Raw genomic sequence first — 15990 nt, 5'->3', positions numbered from 1 at the left:
GGGTTGTTCTTGCTGATTGGTGGATTAATTTAACTGACCAATAAACAAGTTCTGTCCAGTATTCTGAACCAAAAAATAGCTTAGATGCCTTCTTTTCCAAATAAAGATAGCAATAGAATGCATAGTTGCCAACAGTCCCTGATTTCCAGGGACAGTCCCTGGATTTTGTTGTCCCTGGAAATGCTATTCCTTTTGCCCAACATTTGGGGGCATATGTATCAAGCTCCGAATGGAGCTTGATGCCCCGTGTTTCTGATGAGTCATCAGACTCGCCAGAAACAGCAGTTATGAAGCAGCGGTCACAAAGACCGCTGCTCCATAACCTGTCCGCCTGCTCTGAGCAGGCGGACACACATCGCAACAATAAAACCTGATCGAGTACAATCGGGTTGATTGACACCCCCTGCTGGCGGCCTATTGGCCGCGAGTCTGCAGGGGGTAGCGTTTCACCAGCAACTCTTGTGAGCTGCTGGTGCAATGCTGAATACGGCGAGTGTATTGCTCGCTGTATTCAGCGATGTCTGTCGGACCTGATTTTAGAGAGAGAGAGACACAATCACACACAGAGAGTTAGAGAGAGAGAAAGAGAGAGAGACACAATCACACGCAGAGGGTTAGAGAAAGAGAGACACACTCACACACAGAGGGATAGAGAGACACATAAGGGATGAGAGAATCAGAGGGGGAGGAAGAGAGACAGAGAGAGAAAGAGACCATGGGGGAGAACGAAACATAAGGAGAGAGATGGATAGCTAGAGAGAGAGAGAGACACACACACACACACACAGAGAGGCAAGCTGCTAAGGTAGTGGGTGGGTGTAAATTTTGAGTAAACAAAATACAAAAACGATCCTTAAACTGCTGTAAAAGAGTAAAAAAACAAAAAACACTAAACCACATTCATTAAAATATCATTTTCACTAACAGAATCCCTTTCAGCAAAATCTAAGGCTGCAGAACTTACTTCAATAAAATGTGGCTAAAACACTGCTCACTGCATCTCTTCCTGGCTGCTCTGTAAGGAAGTGACAGTGGAACATTCCACTGCACTTGGAGGGGTAGTACAGAACTCTCTTTTTCACTTTAGCAAAGCTGGCAGCTTCACAAGACAGCAACAAAATAAATAAAAGTTGTTTTTATCCGTTTTTGTTTTTTGTTTTATATGATTAAACATCCAGCCCCAACCCTAAGTTACACTTACTAATGCCTCTCACTGGATTGGGTCAGCCCAAATAGGACTGCCTCAAATAAACAGTTATGTGCCATGCAATGATCTTAACCACTTTCATCCAGTAGGTGGCGCAGCATGTTGTGTAATGGTGGGCAGACCTGCTTGGGCCTCTCCATTGCACAACATGTAGCTGGGGGGAAAAAAATTGCAATTTTTTAAAAAAAATTTTAAAGCCAATAAAAAAATATATATTTTTGCCCACATGAGAGGTGAAGCTCTGCCTCACCTCCCTCTAGTGACTGCACATCACTGTTCTGCACTCAAATGTCAAAGGAGTAGCAGCACCACTTCAAATGATCTTAATTATGTTGTATACAAACTGCCTCAAAACCACACTTCTTATACCCAAAATAGACAGAGCTAATTACCTATACAGGTGTATATTAACCTCTTCACAACCATTCATCTAATACAATTCAAGCTCCCACTAGTCAGAGTGTCAGTGCACATGTGCGTGTGCATTGTGCACAAGTAGCGGCAATTCAGTGGGAGGACAACGTGGGAAAGGAGCAGATAGGACTGGACCTCTGCACCGCAAATAAGTGAAACCAGCCCACTGACACCACTGAATGTATATATTTCTTTCCTAAGATATAGCGAGTCCACGGCATCATCAATTACTAGTGGGAATATCACTCCTGGCCAGCAGGAGGAGGTAAAGAGCACCACAGCAAAGCTGCTATATATGTCACTTCCCTTACCCATAACCCCCAGTCATTCTCTTTGCCTGTGGTGCAAGGAGGAGGTGAAGTATTTCTGGTGTCTAAAAAGAAGTTTACTTCAATCAAGATTTTATTATTTTAAAGCAGAGTAGTTTTGCTCTGATCTTTCCTTGGGTTTAGCCGTACCCCACGTCAGTCTCTTCAGTAGGGCAGTGGATGGCTTTTAAATAGTTGGGAACTTGTGGGGTAAAATCCTTACTGTGCCTCTCAACAGATTGCTGCCCTATTTAGAAACCCTGAGTAAGTTGACTCGAATCTTTCTCTCTTCACAGGTCCATGTGAGGAATGGCATCCTCTCACACCGGGTGAGCTGTCTTTTTTTCCTGGCCTTACAGGTAAGTGCCATTTTTTTCTTTGTGTTTCAAAAGACACTGGCACTTTAAGCAGCTTCTTACTGCAGAATAAGGGACGTTTTAGACTTTATTTTGATCCTCTTTAGGATCTATTATGGCAGATTAGCAGGCACTGGACATTTCAGGGTTAATTGCCCGGCTCATTGGTGGCTCAGTCTGTTTTTTCCTGGTTCCGGTTTAATTGTTACTGGTCCAGGACACTCTTACCAACTATGTGGTTGTTTTAACAGGCAACGTGTTTGTGGTTTTCTTTTTTTGCATTATGGCCGCCGGGACTGCCTGTGTACAAAGAGAGGCGGTTCCCTTCTGAGGCAGCAGTCAGAAGCGCACGCTTTCTAGCGCATCCTGTTTAGGAGCTTCCTGAGTGGTGACACGTACTGTTACCAGCTCCGGTATCGGATAGATCCGACTTTGGTTTTCGAGCTCCGGAGTAGTCCGGGACTGTAAGGGCACATTTCCTCCCAGGTTTCCTGTATATTACAACGGCTAAGAATCCGGTCTTCTAGGGCAGGTGGGCACCTCAGCAGTTTTGTTGAGGTGTAGAGTGTGCCTATAAAGGGGGTATATATTTTTTGCATGATAATTAAATAAATAAACCTTGTTTTGAAATAAATTGATTTAAACCTTAAAAAGACAGTATCAATTGTGAGTTAAATATAAATATATATATATATATATATATATATATATATATATATATATATATATATTGGCTTATTGTTAGTTGCATTATGGAACTAGAGGCCTTGCTAGCTGTTACATGCAAACTTTGCTTTTCTATTCAAGTAGAACCCCCTCCACCTTTTTGTTTTTCAGAACTTTATTTTTAAGGATACATTTTTTTGTTTCTGAGCCACCATCCTCTAAGGCTGATGCTATATCAGAATTACCGCAGCTTTCTCCTCAAGCGTCCCAATCACTATTGTTACCGCATGCAGTGCTATGCGCTTCCTCTCATGCTCCTGTAGGAGTTTCTTTACAAGACATTGCTGCCCAGGTATCCTCTGTGGTTTCTGAGGCGTTGTCTGCTTTTCCCATGTTTTCAAGGAAAACGCAAAGGAAATTTAAAGATTCAGTTAAGGTTTCTGATCCAGTTGTGGCTGTTCCTTCTCAGAGGTCTGAGGAGGAAGGCACATCAGTAGCATTTAAGTGTGAAATCTCTGACTCAGACAGTATAATTCCTTCTCCTGATGCTGAAGTTGTATCCTTCAGTTTTAAGCCGGAACACTGTATGTTGCTAAAGGAAGTTTTGGCTACCTTGAATGACTCCGATACGACTATCGTAGTACATCCTAAGAAAACTAGTATTTTAAATAAATACTTTGATGTTCCCTATGAGGTGGAGGTATTCTCTGTACCAGACCGTGCTACAGAGATTATTGCTCAGGAGTGGGAGTGGCCTTGAATTTCCTTTTCTCCATCTCCAATTTTCAAGAAAATGTTTCGGATAGCTGACTCCATTAAGGAGTCGTGGCAGACGGTTCCTAAGGTGGAGGGAGTGATCTCCACTTTGGCCAAGAGAGACACTATTCCCATAGATGATTGCTGTTCTTTTAAGGATCCAATAGACAAGAAGCTAAAAAAAGATGTATATTCATCAGGGTCTCCAATGGTAACCCGCAGTGTGTATTGCCACTGTCACCAGTAGGGTTGCCTACTGGTTTGATGCATTGTCTGATTCTACTCAGGCAGTCTCCCCATTAGAGGAGATCCAGGAGAGGAGTTAGACTCTTAAGTTAGCCAATTCCTTTTTCACGGATGCCTCCTTACAAGTCATTAAGTTGTGAGCAAAAATATCTTGTTTTGCTGTACTAGCTCGCAGAGCTTTATGGTTGAAATCCTGATCTGCAGATGTTTCATCTAAATCCAAGCTTTTGGCGATCCCTTACAAGGCTAAGACCTTGTTTGGACCGGGCCTGGCTGAAGTAATTTCAGTTATATCAGATGAAAAAGGATCTTTTCTGCCACAAGATAAGAAGAATAGACAGAAAGGATGTCAGAGTAATTTTTGTTTCTTTCGTAACTTCAGAGGTAAGCCTTCCCCTCCCTCTTCCAAGCAGGAAAAGTCCAAACCTTTTTGGAAACCCAATCAGTCATGGAACAAGGGGAAGCGATCAAAGAAACTCGCAGCTGATTCCAAGTCAGCATGAAGGGTTTGCCCCCAATTCAGGATCGGATCCAGTGGGGGCAGACTTACTCATTTCGCTCAAGTTTGGATACGGGACGTCCCAGATCCATGGGCGGTGGACATTGTATCCCGGGGTTACAAGCTAGAATTCAGGACCTTTCCTCCCAGCTGTAGGTTCCTCCTCTCAAGGTTATCTGTAGACCAGATTAAAGGAGAGGCATTCTTAAAATGTGTTCAGAATCTTTCTGACTTGGGAGTGATAGTTCTAGTTCCGATTCAGGAACAGGGTCTGGGGTTCTATTCCAATCTGTTTCCTTCTTCCCTTGGTCCTAGAGGGTCAGTTCATGACAACCATAGACCTAAAGGATGCCTACCTTCATGTTCCCATTCACAGGGATCATCACAAATTTCTGAGATTCACCTTTTTCGAACAATCATTTTCAGTTTGTAGCTCTGCTGTTTGGCCTTGCCACAGCCCCCAGAATTTTCTCAGAGGTTCTGGGGGCTCTATTGGCAATAATCCAGACTTGGGGCATTGCAGTGGCACCCTACCTGGACGACATTCTGGTTCAGGCACCATCTTTTCAACAAACTCTCATACAGAGATCTTGTTGTCTTTTCTTGGTTCCTACAGATGGAAAGTAAATCTGAGAAGGAGTTCCCTTGTTCCAGCTATGTAGATTGTGTTTTTAGGGACCATAATAGATTCCCTATTGATGAGGATTTTTCTGACAGAGGTCCGAAAGTCCAAGATTTTTAATTTGCTTCGGCCGTCAGTGGCTCAATGTATGGAGGTAATTGGTCTGATAGTAGCTACCATGAACATCATTCTATTTGCTTGGTTCCATCTCAGAGCTCTGCAATTATGCATGCTAGGGCAATGGATCAGGGATTATGCGGATTAGTCCCAACTAATAAATCTGGATCAGAATTTCTTCCGTGGTGGCTGTCTCAGGAACATCTCTGTCAGGGTCTCTGGACTTGTGAAGAGTCAGCTCTTCCCATAAATATGCTAGAGCTGAGAGCATTTTTCAATGCTCTTCTGGCTTGGCCTCAGTTGTCTTTAGCCCGGTTTATCAGATTCCAGTCGGACAACATAACCTCAGTGGCTTACATCAACCACCAGGGAGGAACTCTAAGTTCCTTGGCCATAAAAGAGGTGGCTCGAATTATTCAGTGGGCGGAGACCCACATCTGTTGTCTGTCCGCGATCCACATTCCAGGAGTGGACAATTGGGAAGTGGATTTTCTGAGTAGACAGACTTTTCATCCAGGGGAGTGGGAACTCCTTCCAGAGGTGTTTTCAAGCTTAACCCTCAAGTGGGGGTTACCAGAGCTGGATTTAATGGCGTCTCAGCAGAATGCCAAGCTCCCGAGGTATGGTTCATGGTCGAGGGATCCGCAGGCCGCTTTGATAGATGCTCTAGCGGTCCCCTGGATTTTCAATCTGGCATACCTGTTTCCTCTGTTCATTCTCCTTCCGTGAGTCATTGCTCGTATCAAGCAGGAGAGGGCATCAGTGATTTTCATAACACCGCTGTGGCCTCGCAGGATCTGGTATGCAGACCTAGTAGATATGTCTTGTCTTCCACCTTGGAGACTGCCTCTGAGGAAGGACTTTCTACTTTAGGGTTCCTTCCTTCATCCAAATCTCTTTTCTCTGAAGCTGACTGCTTGGAGATTGAGCGCTTAATTTTGTTTAAGCATGGGTTTTCCGAGTCAGTCTTTGAGACTAGAAAGTTTTACCATAAGATATGGCATAAATATCTATATTGGTGTGGTTTCTCTTGGAGTAGAGTCAGGATTCCTAGGATTCTGTCTTTTCTTCAGGAGGGTCTGGAGAAGGGTTTGGCAGCAAGTACTCTAAAGGGTCAGATTTCTGCATTTTCTATTTGTTGCATAAGCGTCTGGTGCATGTGCCAGATGTGCAATCTTTTTTTGGTCCTCTCAGCATACTTTTTCCAAATTTGATTCTTTTGCCTCGGCTGAGGCTTCTTTTGGGAGAAAGGTTCTTCAAGTGGTGGTGCCTTCTGTTTAGGTTACCTGTCTTGTCCCTCCCTAATCACCTGTTTCCTCTAGCTTGGGTATTGGTTCCTACTAGTAATTGATGATGCCGTGGACTCACTATATCTTAGGGAAGAAAACATTTATGCTTACCTGATAAATTTATTTATTTCCGGATATAGTCCACGGCCCCGTCCTTATTTTAAGACAGTTATTTTTTTTCTAACACCTCAGGCACCTCTACACCATTGTATTATCTTCTTTTTCCATTTTCCATCAGCTGAATGACTGGGTATGGGTAAGGGAAGTGACATATAAAGCAGCTTTGCTGTGGTGCTCTTTGCCTCCTCCTGCTGGCCAGGAGTGATATTCCCACTAGTAATTGATGATGCCGTGGACTCTATATCCGGAAATAAATAAATTTATCAGGTAAGCATAAATTATGTTTTTCCTCCCCCTCTTACACTAATGCACTAATGCATTATAATATATATATATATATATATATATATATATATATATATATATATATATATATATATATATACAGTATGTACATACATACTACAGGACCCTGGATACGTCCGGCTAAAATTTACCGGGCCTTAAGGTCACTTGGTTTGAGCACCACTGCCCTACACAGTGCTCTACAGTGGGTACAATAAACAGAGACAAAAAAGACAAACTGCACAGCATATCACGAGTCTGCATAGCACTTTTTTTTGTTTGCTTGTTTGTTTTTTTAAAAAGCTGATTTTTTTCCATGGAACAAAATAACATTTCTTCATGATTAAACTCACTATATTTTTGACATATGTGTTTGCCAGGAAGGTTGTTAGAAATAATATAATCCTGATTTTGGCACTGTATATATCATATATAATACACATTACCCCCCCCCCCCCAGAATTTTATTTTTGCTTTTTCATGCCTCACCCTTTCATGTATTGTTCTTGTCACACTACTGACACACTGCTATCATCTGGCACAGTAATTTCTTTCATGTAATTGGCAAGAGTCCATGAGCTAGTGACGTATGGGATATACATTCCTACCAGGAGGGGCAAAGTTTCCCAAACCTCAAAATGCCTATAAATACACCCCCCACCACACCCACAATTCAGTTTTACAAACTTTGCCTCCTATGGAGGTGGTGAAGTAAGTTTGTGCTAGATTTCTACGTTGATATGCGCTTCTCAGCAAGCTGAAGCCCGGTTCCTCTCAGAGTCCAGTGAATGACAGAGGGATGTGAAGGGGGTATTACCTATTGAATGCAATGGTCATCCGAACGGGGATCTATTTCATAGGTTCTCTGTTTTCGGTCGTAGAGATTCATCTCCTACCTCCCTTTTCAGATCGACGATATACTCTTATATACCATTACCTCTGCTGATTCTAGTTTCAGTACTGGTTTGGCTATCTACTTTATGTAGATGAGTGTCTTTTGGTAAGTAAGTTTTCCTTTATTTAGACACTCTCAGCTATGGTTTGGCACTTTAAATGAAAAGTTCTAAATATAATGTTTGTACTTATATTTGCCACAATTCAGGTTTATCAGTATATTTCCTTTTTGCAGACTGTCAGTTTCATTTGGGAAATGCATATAAAAAAAAATAAAAAAAAACATTTTTCTTACCTTCAATTTTCAAATTGACGTTCTTTCTAAATTGCGGGCTGTTAGGCTCGTGGGTGCGCAAATTGCTATAATTTATTGCGTCTTTTTTGGCGCGAGAATTACGTTTGTTGAAGTATTTTCGTCATTTCCGGCGTCTTAGTTTGCGCCGAGTTTTTTCACGTGGTTGCGTCATGTATGACGCACATGTTTGTTGCAGACGTTCTTGGCGCCAAAAAATATTTTGTCAGTTGTGGGCGTCATACTTGGCGCCAGATTTCTGACATTAAGTCTTTATTTCATTCTGCTTCTGGTTTTCAGAGGCTTATTTTGTTTGCATTTTTTTTTTCCCATTCCTGAAACTGTCATTTAAGGAAATTTGCTTTATATGTTGTTTTTTTCTCTTACATTTGCAAGATATCTCAAAAACTGTTCCTGTATCAGAAAACACTGTTGGATTCCTGATGACTGATATCAGTCCTACCAAAGCTAAGTTCATTTATTTTTAATGTTATTAATTTTTATCTTTAGCTATGGTTTGTAATAAGTTATCATGATAAGCTTTTACATGCAGAGTCCATCAGTATTAATGCATTATCTATTGCTATTCTTTTAATATCTAATGTACAAGATATACCTAGGAATTTATAAGAATATTTTTCTGATTCTATTCTAAAGGCTTTTGTCTGCCATCCCGCCTTCTAATAAAATGTAAAGGTCTTTTTTAAACTTCTCATTTAGTTGATAAATTTTCAAATGACCGACAACATACTGGATTATCCTTCCTGATGATGATTTATCTCATTCAGAATATCTTTCATCAGATATTGACACTAACAAATTTACTTTTTTACTTTTAAATAGAGTACATTCGTTCTTTGTTGAAAAGGTGTTGATTATATTGGATATTGAGGAGACTAGTCCTTTTGATTTTAAGACTAGCTAACATTTAAATTCTGCTTATTAACCTCCTGTGGTTTCTTCAGAGGTTTTTTTCCAGTTCCTGATACTAGGGAATGGAATTGGCCTGGGACATCTTTTATTCCTTCTTTAAGGTTTTTAAATTGTATCCTTTGCCAGCAGTTAGTTTGGAGTTCTGGGGAAAGATCCCCAAAATCAATGGGGCTATCTCTACTCTTGCTAAACATACTATTATTCCTATGGAAATAGTATTTATTTTTAAGTTCCTTTAGATGGGAAACTTGTATCTTATCTAAGGAAAATTATTTTATTTTCAGGTCCTTTTCTTAGGCCTGCAATTTATTTGGCTGATGTTGCAACTGCTTCAACTTTTTGGTTGGATACTTTAGCGCAACAAGTATCGGATTATGATTTCTTTAGCATTGTTAAGTTGATTCAACATGCTAATAATTTCATTTGTGATGTAATGTTTTGATATTTTCACAGTTGAGGTTAAATTTATGTCTTTAGCTATTTTAGCTAGAAGAACGTTGTGACAAATCTTGGAATGCTAATTTGATTTCTATAATCCAGATTTCTATTTTTCCAAGATAATAAATTATTTGGTTCACAATTGGATTCAATACTTTCAACTGTTACTCTGGGGAAGGGAATTTTTTTACTTCAAGATTAAGTTCTAAGAGTAAATTTTAAGCTTATATTAGTTTTTGTTCTTAAATTAGGAACAGAAACCTAATTCTTCCCCAAGTAACATGTTTCTATTTGGAAGCTTTCTTCAAAATGGAATGAATTCAAGCCATTTAAAAGATCAAAGTCAGCCCCCAAATTTGCATGAAGGTGCGGCCCTTATTCCAGCTTAGCTGGTATTGGGCAGGTTAAGACTTTTCTAAGTTGTTTGGTTCAATTCGGTCTAAACTTCTTAGATCTGGGTACAGAATAGGATTCAGAGTAAGACCGCCTGTGAGAAGTCTTTTTCTCTCTAGTATATTCCAGTTATTCCAGTAAAGGCTCAGACTTTCCTAAAGTGTGTTTCAGACCTGGAGTTATCTGGGTTATTCATACCAGTTCCATTTCAGGAACGTGGTCTGAGGTTTTGTTTAGAACTATTCATTGTCCCAAAGATAGAAAATCTTTTTGATTTGTCATGTAGAGTACCATCTTTCAGAATGGTGTTTATATGGTCTATTCTGCCTTTTGGTCAGCAAGGGCATTTATTTGCCTACAATAGACTTACAGGATACATATCTTCATATTCTGTTTTCATTCAGATTATTTTCATTTTCTGAGATTCTCTTTTTTAGACAAGCATTACCAATTTGTTGCTTTTCCTTTCTGGCCTAGCGACAGCTCTAGGAATCTTTTCAAAAGGTTCTCGGTGTTTCCTTATTTGGACGATATCGTGGTATTTGCTCAGTCTGCAGAATCTCATACGTTTCAACTTCTGTTGTTTCTTCAAGGACATGGTTGGAGGATCTTTTTACCAAAAGTTCCTTGATTCCTCAAGACAAGGGTCACCTTTTTTGGGTTTCCAGATAGATTGTGTCAATGTCTTTGTTTCTAACAGACAAGAGACAATTTTTATTTAGTTTCTATTATTTCCTTCAGTAGCTATATGCATGGAAGTTTTTAGGTCTCATGACTGCAGCATTGGATTTGATTCTCTTTGCTCATTTTCATATGAAACCTCTTCAGTTTTTAATGCTGAATTAATGGTGTAGGGATTATTCTAGGATATCACATTGAATATCCTTGAATTCCAATATTCAACTATCTCTGACTTGGTGGTTAGATCACCATCGTATAGTTCTACGGGTCTCTTTGGTTCATCCAACCTTGGCCATGATCACAACAGATGCGAGTCTTTAGGTTGGGAAGCTGTCTGGGGATCTCTAACAGCACCAAGGGGTTTGGAAATCTCAAGAGGCGAGATTATCTATCAATATTTTGGAACTCCGTGCGATTCTCAGAGTTCTTCAGTTTTGGCTTCTATTTGAAGAGAGAGACGTTTATTAGTTTTCAGACAGACAAAGTCACAACTGTAGAGTATGTCAATCATAAGGGTGGGACTCTCAGTCCTCAGGCTATGAAGAAGTATTTTGGATACTTGCTTAGGCAAAATCCAGCTCCTGTCTAATTTCTGCGGTCCTTATCTCAGGTATAGACAATTGGGAAGCGGATTATCTTTGTCATCAAGCTTTACATCCGGGAGAATGGTCTCTTCACCCAGATGTCTTTTTTTAATAGATCTGATGGCATCTCATCTAAACAAGGAACTTCCCAGGTACCTATCCAGGTACAGGGATCCTCAGGCGGAAGCAGTGGTTGCATTGGCACTTCCTTGGAGTTATCAACCTGTCTATATTTTTCTGCCTCTAGTTCTTCTTCCAAGAGTGATTTTCAAAATCTTCTTGGAGGAATTGTTTGTGCTACTGGTGGCTCCAGCAAGGCCGCTCAGGTTTTGGTATGTGGATCTTGTTCGGATGTTCAGTTGCCAACCTTGGCCATTTCCATTAAGGCCAGACCTTATATCTCAAGGTTTGTTTTTCCATCAGGATCTCAAATCATTAAATTTGATGGTATGGAGATTGAATGCTTAGTCATAGAAGTTTCTCTGACTCAGTGATTTAAACTATGTTGCAGGCTCGTAAATCTGTGTCTAGAAAGATTTATTATTGAGTTTGGAAGACTTACATTTCATGGTGTTCTTCTCATAAATTCTTTTAGAATTCCTATAATTTTTCAGTTTTTCAGGATGGTTTAGATAAGGGTTTGTCTGCAAGGTCTTTGGAAAGACAAATCTCTGCTCTTTCTGTTCTATTCCACAGAAAAATTGCTAAACTTCCTGATATTTTTTGTTTTGTACAGGCTTTGGTTCGCATCAAGCCTGTCATTAAATCAATTTCTCCTCCTTGGAGTCTTAATTTGGTTTTGAAGGCTTTACAGGCTCCTCCGTTTGAGCCTATGCATTTTCTGGACATTAAATTACTTTCTTGGAAAGTGTTGTTCCTTTTGGCCATCTCTTCTGCTAGAAGAGTTTCTGTTTTATCTGCTCTTTTTTTTTGTGAGTCTCCTTTTCTGATTTTTCATCAGGATAAGGCGTTTTTTTGCGGACTTCGTTTCAATTTTTTCCTAAAGTTGTGAACTTTAACAACATTAGTAGAGAAATTGTTGTCCCTTCTTTGTGTCCAAATCCTATGAATTCTCTGGAAAGATCTTTACATTCTTTGGATGTGGTAACAGCTTCGAAATTTTTTGTTGAAGCTACTTTCAGGAAGACTTCTAGTCTATTTGTTATCTTTTCCAGTTCTAGGAAAGGTCAGAAGGCTTCTGACATTTCTTTGGCATCTAAGTTAAAGCTTTTGATTCATCATGCTTATTGGAGTCGGGTAATTCCCCGCCTCAGAGGATTACGGCTCATTCTATTAGGTCAGATTCTCTTCCTGGGTTTTTAAGAATGAAGCTTCTGTTGATCAGATTTGCAAAGCAGCAACTTGGTCTTCTTTGCTTATTTTTTCAATTCTACCATTTTGATGTTTTCTCTTCTCAGAAGCAGTTTTTTGGTAGAAAAATACTTCAGGCAGCTGTTTCAGTTTGATTCTTCTGCTTATATTTTCAGTTTTTTTCATTATATGATTAAAACTTTTGATTTGGGTTGTGGATTATTTTCTCAGCGGAATTGGCTGTCTTTATTTTTATCCCTCCCTCTCTAGTGACTCTTGCGTGGAGTTCCACATGTTGGGTATTTGCTATCCCATACGTCACTAGCTCATGGACTCTTGCCAATTACATGAAAGAAAACATAATTTATGTAAGAACTTACCTGATAAATTAATTTCTTTCATATTGGCAAGAGTCCATGAGGCCCACCCTTTTTATGGTAGTTATGATTTTTTTGTATAAAGCACAATTATTCCAATTCCTTGTTGATGCTTGCGCTCCTTTCTTATCACCCCTCTTCTTGGCTATTCATTAAACTGAATTGTGGGTGTGGTGGGGGGTGTATTTATAGGCATTTTGAGGTTTGGGAAACTTTGCCCCTCCTGGTAGGAATGTATATCCCATACGTCACTAACTCATGGACTCTTGCCAATATGAAAGAAATGAATTTATCAGGTAAGTTCTTACATAAATTATGTTATGTTATTTTCTTATTCTCTCAATAACTTTTTCACACTTCCTGTCAGTACCTTTATCTGTACAACACACAGAAAACCTGGCACACTCCAGCAAACACACAGCCAAAATGGGAGATTCGGTTGCATTTGGCACCAATCGGTTTAAGCCAGGACCACGTCAAGGTCTCTCCCCTCCTGAGTCCCTAACCAAGCAGCTACACAATGCATGCTTTCAAACAAACAAACAAACTAGGAAACAACACCGGGTGTCACTGGCCTTTGTAATTTCCTTAAGAAAATACAAAACACAGAACGGACTGCAATCCTAGACTCGACAGGGTACACATCCCAAGTCACTGTGAACCCCACAGCCCTGAATACTTACAGATATTTCCCAGCAACCAAGGCAGTTAACCCCTGAGTAGTCTGGGTGACAGGCCCAAAGCAAAACTTACAAAAATGATCAACACAACACACAAAAAACCTGGCACTCTCTAGCAAGCACACAGTAACACTCTCTAGCAAGCAGACAGTAATATCTAAAAGCAAAAATGGGAAAGTCAGTTGCATTTGGTGCCAAAACTTTTAAGCCCAGGACAACGTCAAGGTCTCTCACCTCCTGGGTCCCTAACCAAGCAGCTACACAATGAATGCTTTTAAACAAACAAACTGAGAACCAACACCAGGGTGTCACAGATTTTTGTCATTTCCAGGCTCAGACTGAGCGTCAGGCATACAGGGCAAATGCCCGGTAGGCCGCATGGTAGTTTAGCCCCGCCCACCACGACCAGCCGCATTATGAATATTCAATAATTGATGAGTATGTGACTGTTATCATTATGTTTATTAGGCTGCAACATATACATATAATAACAGACGCGGCCGCACACTGTTTTTGGTGCACAGTGATTGAATCCCTACTGAGTGACACTGACACCTGGCACGGGCCGCACTACTGAAGTGGCTGGCTGGCTTGTGTGGCAGACTCGCAGTCAATGAGTGGGGCGAGTAGGGCACTATTGCCACGCATTTTGGGGGGCCGTGCAGAGATGCTGTGAGCTGGAAGCAGGCAACATTCAAGGAGGCAACAGACTACAGTTTGGCAACTGGCAAGTGCAACCAAAACTTAATTTCAAGGGAGTGAGACTGACTGTGCCACTATCACAGCAAGGAAGAGGGGAGGTCAGCTAGCTAGAGACCAACATCTATATCTCCCAGTCTGGCAGCAGGCAGTGGCACAGTAAATCTCCCACCTTTGAAATCAAGTTCCGGGACCCGTTGCCAGACTGTTGCCTCCCTCCCTACCCTGACTGACTGTTACTTCCTCAGGACCGGGATGGTTACTTCCTTCTCTCCATGCCGTTAGCACTGCCAGTTGACAGGACAGGTTGGCAGCAGCAGAAGACATCACGGGAGCAGAGAGTTCATCAAAAGGTAACACAAGACCAGCCTTTTGACATCCTCTGTATTGTCACCTGCATTTTAGGGGGAAATTTCAAAGAATGAATTGATCAGGGGCCAATGCCATTTGTTCCTATAGGTCAAACAGGAAGGAGATATGGAGATTGCTAAATCATCTCTCATCTCACACAAGATAATAGTTTGACCACTGCAGGCAATTACCATTTTTATTGTTTTTTTAATGCATTTTAGAGGCAGACTGCCCTTCAAACAAAGTGTTACAGTAGCTGATATATGGGCTCTGTAAGCTCTGTGTTTTCTCTCTCCCCCTCCCCTCTCCATCCCCTCTTTCTCCCCCTCCCTCCTCTCTCCCCCTCCCTCTCTCTCCCCCTCTCTCTCTCCCCCTCCCTCTCTCTCCCTCTCTTTCTCTCTCTCTTCCCCCTCTCTCTCTCTCCCTCTCTTTCTCTCTCTCTTCCCCCTCTCTCTCTCCCCTCTCTCTCCCCCTCTCTCTTTCTTTTTCTCTCTCTTTCTCTAACCCTCTTTCTCTCTCCCTCCTTCTTTCTCTCTCTCTTTTTCTCTCTATTTCTTTTTCCCTCTCTTTCTCTCTCTCTCTCTCTCTCTCTCTCTCTCTCTCTCTCTCTCTATCTATCTCTCTATCTTTCTCCCTCCTCTCTTTCTTTCTCCCTCTCTTTCTCTCTCTCTCCCTCTCTCTATCTCCCTCTCTCTTTCTCCCTCTCCCTCTCTCTCTTTCTCCATTTCTGTTTCTCCCTCACTCTCTCTTTCTCTCTTCCTTTCTCCCTTTTTCTCTCTCCCTCTCCTTCTTTCTCTCTCTTTCTCCCCCCCCCCTCTCTCTATCTCTCTCTCCCTCTTTCTTTCTTTCTTTCTCTCTTTCTTTCTCTCTCTCTCTCACTCTCTTTCCTTTGTTATCCTTCTCTCTCTCTTTCTTTTTTTCTCTCTTTCTCTCTCTCTCTCTCTCTCTCTCTCTCTCTCTCCCTCCTTCCCCTTTCTCTCTCTTTCTTTCTCCCTCTCTCTCTCTTTCTTTCTTCCTCTCTCTCTTTCTTTCTCTTTCTCTCTCTATTTCTCCCTCTTTTCTCTCTCTTTCTCCCTCTTTTTTCTCTCTCTCTATTTTCTCCCCTTCTGTGCTCTGAACCAAAAATTTGTTTTTAAATCCCTTTAAAAAGAGGTCCATCTTTCTAACAAGAGTGGGGATCCTTTTAATAAAACTTCCCAGTGTATGTCATTCCCTGCTACTATTGCACCTATGGCTTGAATCTCACAATATGTAAACCACATTTAGTCAGGCACTTAGGGTGGGTGCAGATTATCAGTAATTTAACAAGTCAGCAAGGAAGAAAGAATAGCAGCACCACCAATGTTAAATCACTTAAAGAAAACTTTTATTCAGCCAGACTGCAAATCAACAACGTTTGGTTTCCCGAACTCTCAACTTAGCGCTGACCTCACGGCACATAGGCAAGTTTTAAATATAATAAATAAATCAAT

This window comes from Bombina bombina, chromosome 2 (genome assembly GCF_027579735.1).
Source record: "Bombina bombina isolate aBomBom1 chromosome 2, aBomBom1.pri, whole genome shotgun sequence".
NCBI classification, from domain to species: domain Eukaryota; kingdom Metazoa; phylum Chordata; class Amphibia; order Anura; family Bombinatoridae; genus Bombina; species Bombina bombina.
This window is presented reverse-complemented; position numbering follows the sequence as displayed.